The following is a 7139-nucleotide window of genomic DNA, read 5'->3' on the forward strand; positions in this document are numbered from 1 at the left end:
CTGCGCAATGTATCTGCGCATATCCTTTGGCGGGCTCAAGTGATCTGTGAATGAGCGAAAAACGCCCGGAATCAGCTGACGCCTTTTGTGGTAAAAAAAAATTTGACCAAGAACGTTCCATAAGTCGGTCCAGGGATTTTTCCAACACCATGTAAAGAAAAGCACAAATATTGGACTTTAGATTTTTGAAACTAACACAGCAAAGGACTGGGCCTTCTGACAACTGTGCTTCCCGAACTTATCTCTATTTAATTCCCTATGTTTTCCATTATAAGATAAGTGATATTTGGCCCTAGCACAATTGAAATTGAAATAGTATTCTATTTATGAAATAGCAGCTCCTCAACCTTTTCTCTGTGGATGCTTCTTTTTTTGTTTCTAAAACAAAATAGCGCGACGAGTGAATGATGGCAAAAGCGCGACTACTTAATCTTTTTAAAACAAATTTAAAATCCACTCTAGGCGCAATGACAAACGGGATTAATTGAAACTAACAAAAGATATTTTTATTTCCTGCCCTCAGTTGACCTCTGTAGCTCTGTAGCTCCAACTGAACAAATCAAATGGAAATTCCAACTTAACTTTAATCACTAAAAAAGTTTCAGCAACTGGTAGTTTGACGGTTTTCAATGCGTGGCGAATTCAACAAGTTTTACTGCAGTAGATTTTATTCCAAGTGCTGGGTACTGTGCCCGTGGGTCGCCTAAACTTTATGCATCGCAGAGTTTGTAAATTAACAGACTTTTTAAAAGTTTTATTTCTCAAAATACGCAATTCAGTAAACGACACTTTTCTTTAGCTTGGGTTGAATCAATTATTTGATAAAGTTTTACCTTCCTTTAGCGCGTAAACTGATGCAGTAAGTCGCGTATTATTGGTAACCGCAGTAACGTTCTTCATTTGTCCTAATCAAATAATGTAATTTGTAATTTGTTCTGAAAATCTTAACAATGTAATTGATTTTCATCTTGTTGTACTTTTAGACAGCAAAATAGGACAAACATAGCTTCCTTTGTACTTTAACTTGTAAATTACACCTCAGCTAATGTTGCTAAGTCGATGTAATAATGAATTTATGAACCTTGCAAAAAAATTTAAAAAATGAACATTTCCTCTTCCAACAGACCCAAATGTGTCGTGAGCCAACACTCTCAAGTCGATTTCTATTTGGCAGTAATTTTCCTTTTTATGCGCAATTTCGGTTTTTTTTTCTCCTCTTTTTGTAAAGACAACGGATAGCTTCGATGCGAGTTTTCTCCACATCACAAATCATACAACAATTTTCAAACACAGTTTTGGTCGGTGTTTCCATGCTTCTCTTCGAAACTTTTTTGTGCTTGTATAACTTTGTATTTCAATTTCCCTCGGAACCGACCAGGGAACCTGGACGGACAACAACAGGCTGGTGCCTGGTTTTAATATGATTGGCTCGTTCCGAGCATGCGCCTGCAAGTTGTACAGGACTCTCTCTTCTCTCGCCACCCCCTATGCAAGGCGGAGGAAGAGGGAGTTCTGAGACAGGACAACAACAACCAAATAGGACAGAGGAACTTGGCAGGAGTCCAACATGTGGAATAAAATGAAAAAATAATAATCCTCGTTCTGCAATAGGTCCTCTTTAACTTTTTATTTCAATGTACCTTTGTTTAAAACGTAAGTTATATCAGTAAAAATCAGAAACAATTTTAGGGAGAAAATCCAATAATTTAATCAAGTTTACAATTTTCATTGTTAAGCTTGTGGTTTCTCTCTCATCTTTTAAACTTAGCTTGTTGATGAAACACCATCTTCTGTTAATTGCTCGTCTGTTAATTCTTCGTTAAAGACAGCTGATGGAGAAACCAATTCAGCGCTTCTTGCAAAAGTAGTCTTATCCGTACTCTCTGATGGTATTGGCTGGTCGTTTTTCTCCCTACTCCTTCTCCTTCGACGACCATGTGTAGCCCATGGCCCAAAAGCCTCACTGAAAAACACAAATAACCTTTAACTAATCGGAATTTTCTTTAACTTCTTTAAATATTGTTGTTGGCATTTTTCTTGCCATTTGCAGCAAAAAACAACGTGATTGTGATCACCGTTGAATGATGGTAAGATTCCTTAAAACAGCATCCATGTTTTCTTACCGCGCGACTTTCGCCGATAGGAGCCAGCTGGAAACGATCGCGAGCGAAATGACTAAAGTCTCCAACGTTCCTTTCCGAACGGGAAAGAGGAGTAACTCTGGAGGAACGCCGAAAATTCAGGATGGAATTTTACAGGAATTTTGTGATCCATTTGACCTTAAACCGAACTGTCCGGGTTTTTCGTGGAAAAGTTAAACACACATTTAATCACTAATCAAAAGGGCACCTAAATTTATTTAGTCAGATAAATAAAACTAGCTACGTGCAATGGGTTAAATACGATAAATTGTTATTATCCGGGTGATTACAGGAATTAATAAGACTATTGTCTTCATAAAGCGAGGGGAAGTCCTCTACAGAGTAAACAATATATCGGCAGTACACAGAGGCAGTAAGTCTCCAGTTGACCCGGAAAATCAACTACAATTAGTGCCATGGGACGGATTTTTTGTTTTTTTCTTTTCACGATACCCTTCCCTGGGAAACATCCGACAATTTTCCCCGTGTTTCAACTTTCCCATCGTCCTCCCTATTTGCCCCTTTTTCTCCGAGCATGATTTGCTTATTTGTCTTTTAGCTGCTTTGATTCGTTAAACCTCAAATCGCCGAAAAACGATGTTATGTTGCAATTATCCCTCAGTATTCGAAAAATTGTTTGCGTGTTCCAAGAATGTCTGCCGCCCAAACAGTCAGTTGGTCTACAACTGTCTCCTCATTTCCCTGAGCAGATATGCTTCAGGATGTTTTTCACTTATTTTTACCGTCAGCCACAATAGTATCACAATAGACCGTTAGATAGCAACCTGCAGTTAATTGAAGCGAGTTAAACGGTGTGCAGTGTCTAACTAGCCTAGGCTTAGATTCAAAATTCCGGAATTTTTTTCAGTCTTAAACACCAAAAAGAATTTAAGAAAATCTTAGAAATTTTAGACAATGAGTAAAATTTGGTAGAATTGAGAGAAATGTTAGCTCCCAGCTGACACTGACAATTTTACACAAGCAGAAATGTCGTTGTGTTACCCCTGACCAACTTGAGGCCTCAAAAACGTCGATCATCCATTCTTTATTCTTTTGAAGACTGTCAGAAAAATCTGCTCATCAGTATCTCGGCAGCATTGGTTATAAACTGTGGTTATCAGTCATTCTCAGTTACTAAATCTACATTATGTTTTTATTATACTATAAAAATGTATATAAACTGTTGTAAGAATCTTAAAGCTTTTATGGTGACATCCCTGAGAGAAGTTTAGTCCATTTTTTGGAAATTTTGTTTCAAAGCCCAGACTGACCTGTAATCGATCAACAGAGAAGCAATAACCAACATGACTACAATCTTGGCCCAAAACTTGTTCATCTTGTTGGTGCCTGCAACACTAAACACAGAACATTTCACAGTGAATTATATCAAGGTTTTGAAAGACTAGCCCTGAAAGTTTTTCTTACATCAAATCTTACCTCTTAGAAGATGCTTCTTGTTAGGAGAGTGGTAGTGTATGATCAAATTTTGTAATCAGTGATGGCCTTTTTCTTGAAACTGAAAACACATGACTCAATAATCATAGCATTCATCAGTCTTAGTTTGAGACTGGCCACCTTACCTTCAAAGTAGTTAATATTCAAGAAGATTATTGACGTGTCATGAAGAGCAGAAAAACGTTCGGCGCAATTTTTTCTGCGGATATCCGTTTGCGGGCTCAAGTGATCCAAGAATGAGCTGAAAAGCGTTGCCGTTTTTGAAACAATGGTCGCCTTTAGTGGTTAAAATACATCTTACCATCTACGTTTTTTCGGATTTTATTGAATGTGCTGTAAAGTCAGACCTGTTGGCGGAGTGACAAGGTATGATAAGATTTTTTACTCATGGCTGATTTTTGTCTTAAAACTGAAAACACATGACTCAACAATCATAGCATTCATCAGACTTGAAGCAGGCCACCTTACGTACAAAATAGTTAATATTAAACGAGATAACTGAACTGTCCTTTAGAGCAGAAAAACGTTCTGCGCAATGTATCTGCGCATATCCTTTGGTGGGCTCAAGTAATCCGTGAATGAGCGAAAAACGCCCGGAATCAGCTGACGCCTTTAAGTGGTAAAAATACATTTGACCTAGAACGTTCCATAAGTCGGTCCAGGGATTTTTCCAACACCATGTAAAGAAAAGCACAATTATTGGACTTTCGATTTTTGAAGCTAACACAGCAAAGGACCGGGCCTTCTGACAACTGTGCTTCCCGAACTTTATCTCTATTTTATTCCTTATGTTTCCCATTATAAGATTAGTGATATTTGGCCCTAGCACACCTGAAATTGAAATAGTATTCTATTTATGAAATAGCAGCTCCTCAACCTTTTCTCAGTGGATGCTTCTTTTTTTGTTTCTAAAACAAAATAGCGCGACGAGTGAATGATGGCAAAAGCGCGACTACTAAATCTTTTTAAAACAAATTTAAAATCCACTCTAGGCGCAATAACAAACGGGATTAATTGAAACTAACAAAAGATATTTTTATTTCCTACCCTCAGTTGACCTCTGTAGCTCAATATTGTTACACATCTTGTGTAATCGGTTTTTCAATAATTATTGAAATTTAGATTAAAGACTGTTGTTCCACACGGACTGGCTTGTCGGCGACAGACATGCACCTTAGAACATCCATTATAAGGACAACAAAATTAAACAAGGCAATTCAAATGAGTGGAAAAACTAGGGAATCCACCCGTTTTGCAACATTACCTGATTTTACGATGTCTGATCGTTGCATCTACCTGATGACTTTCAGGAAGAGAGGATGCTCAGTGACTTTTTTCGGCAGGAAAGCAATATTTGTGCTATCCAATAGGTCAATAGTTTTAGCGCCCCATCAGCTAAATATCAGCATCCAAAGACGAAAACTGTTCCATTTAAAGTAACAAATTATACCATATATCCTATAGTATTGCCGGTGCAGTGCTCTACCAACTGAGTTATCAAGCCAAATGGGAGCTGTTCATATTCCCAGGCAGGGGGGGGGGGGGGGGGGGGGGTACTCCGGATTTCAAGTGACGGGGATGGTCGAAGGACTTTTGGATGTTTGAAATTTTTGATTCCGGGATTTTTTCGGGTAGGAAAATTTGGCAAGTATTCTTTTGGGTGGCTTGATTTAAGTAGAGAAATTTTGGGTATTAAAAACAAGATTCTTGGTAGTGCCTGCGTATTCCAGCCGCGTTGTCATTCTACATAATGTTAGTTGAAACAGAAAATGTTCTTGGTGTCTCGAGTGTTGTGAAATGACTTATGATGAATAAACAAACACAACCATTCAATTTCTCTGAAAAATTTTAAGGCTCGAAAATTTGGCGTGGGATTTTTTTTGCGGAGCAATTTTTAGCCCAGGGGTTTGTTTGGGTTTTGTTGGAAGTCCTGGGGATTTTTTGGGGGGGTTTTGATTTTTGCTCCAATGCGATCATCCCCATTACTTGAAATCCGGAGTATCCCCCCTGGGTTCATATTGTGAGTTCGTAATATACCCGTGAAGGATGAATAAATGAATGTTAATATAAGAAACATATATCTTGAAGTAATAGATCAAACACGAGAAAGAGTGTTTCCTCCCGATTTCCAAACACCGAGAAGTAGGTTGGAAAAACGAGGCGCAGCTAAGTTTTTTTTAACAGCTTCCAGGTGTTTTGAATTAGGAGGAAACACTCTTTCGAGTGTTTGATATAGCTTCTCAAACTATTGATAATTCTTGGAGAAATTCGAAACAAAAGTTCACAAAATTTTATGATAATTAAGATCACATTTCTAAATCTCCTTCACGTTAGTGATTTGCTTTGTTTAGGCTCGATGAATCATTAATGAGTTTGAGAACTGCGGATGAAAGATGCAACTTGAGCAGTTGCGGAAAGAAAGCCTGAATCCCGTTCAAGCCTGTTTTTTTTTTTTTTTTTTTTTTTTTTTTTTTTTTTTTTTCCTTTTCTTTTTCTTTTGTAGTAATAGTAGTAGTTTCCATGGTTAACCATCACTTGCTCTGATGCAATTTTATTGAGAAAATGGCGGAGGATTCGAGTTTCATATACCATGGCGAGTTTTTGGATGAGGTTAATTTCGCGTATATATAACACACATTGGGTATTTCAATTTCCCTCGGAACCGACCGCACAACCCGGACGGACAACAAAAGGCTGGTGCCTAGTTTTAATATGATTGGCTCGTTCCAAGCATGCGCCAGCAAGTTGTACAAGACTCTCTTCTCTCGCCACACTCTATGCAAGGCGGAGGAAGAGGGAGTTCTCAGACAGGACTACAACAATGTAAGAGGCCAGAAGAACTTGGCAGGAGTCCAACATATAGCATAAAACGAGAAAAGAATTCATCCTCGTTCTGCAATAATTCCTTACTTTTTATTTCAATGTACCTTTGCTTAAAACGTAAGTTATATCAACTTTAGGGAGAAAAGCCAATAATTTAATCAAGTTCACAATTTTCAATGTTAAGCATGTGGTTTTTCTCTCATTTCTTAAACTAAGTTTTTTTGATGAAACACCATCTTCTGTTAACTGCTCGATGGAGAAATTAATTCAGCGCTTCTGGCAGAAGTAGTCTTATCCGCACTCTGCGGATGTTATTAGCTGGTCGTTTTTCGCCCTACTCCTTCTCCTTCAGCGATGATGCATAGTACCTGGTAGCATAGATTCACTGAAAAACACAAATAATTATCAATTGATCGGAATTTTCTTTAACTACTTTAATATATATATTTTTTTTTTGCCATTCGCACGAAAAAACGTGATTGTGATCACCGTTGAATAATGGTAAGATTTCTTAAAATAGCATACTAACCGAATGAAATGGCGCTTTCCATGTTTTATTACCGCGCGACTTTCGGCGACAGGAGCCGGCTGGAAACGTCTCCGACGTCCCTTTTCGTGCAGGAAATGAGGAGTAGCTCTGGAGGAACCCCGAAAATTTAGGATGGCATTTTACGTGTATTTTGTGATCCATTGCACTTTCAAACAAACTGTCCCGATTTT

General features: G+C 38.1%; 1 long non-coding RNA gene across 2 annotated transcripts; it reads right to left on the reverse strand.

Annotated features, from left to right (window-relative positions):
• Positions 1-1705: 1705 nt before the first annotated feature.
• Positions 1706-3637, reverse strand: LOC146463830 (uncharacterized). 2 transcript variants are annotated; one of them, XR_014856802.1, is made up of 3 exons: positions 3579-3637; positions 3413-3496; positions 1706-1963 (listed from the first exon to the last, which is right to left on the reverse strand). It is a non-coding gene; the product is annotated as an uncharacterized LOC146463830 (long non-coding RNA). The 2 variants fall into 2 exon arrangements; XR_014856803.1 differs by lacking the exon at positions 3579-3637 and having other exon boundaries at positions 3413-3571.
• Between the last annotated feature and the right edge of the window lie 3502 nt (positions 3638-7139).

The sequence above is a fragment of the Pavona decussata genome, unplaced genomic scaffold (genome assembly GCF_977016875.1).
Source record: "Pavona decussata unplaced genomic scaffold, jaPavDecu1.1 SCAFFOLD_174, whole genome shotgun sequence".
Taxonomy (NCBI): Eukaryota; Metazoa; Cnidaria; class Anthozoa; order Scleractinia; family Agariciidae; genus Pavona; species Pavona decussata.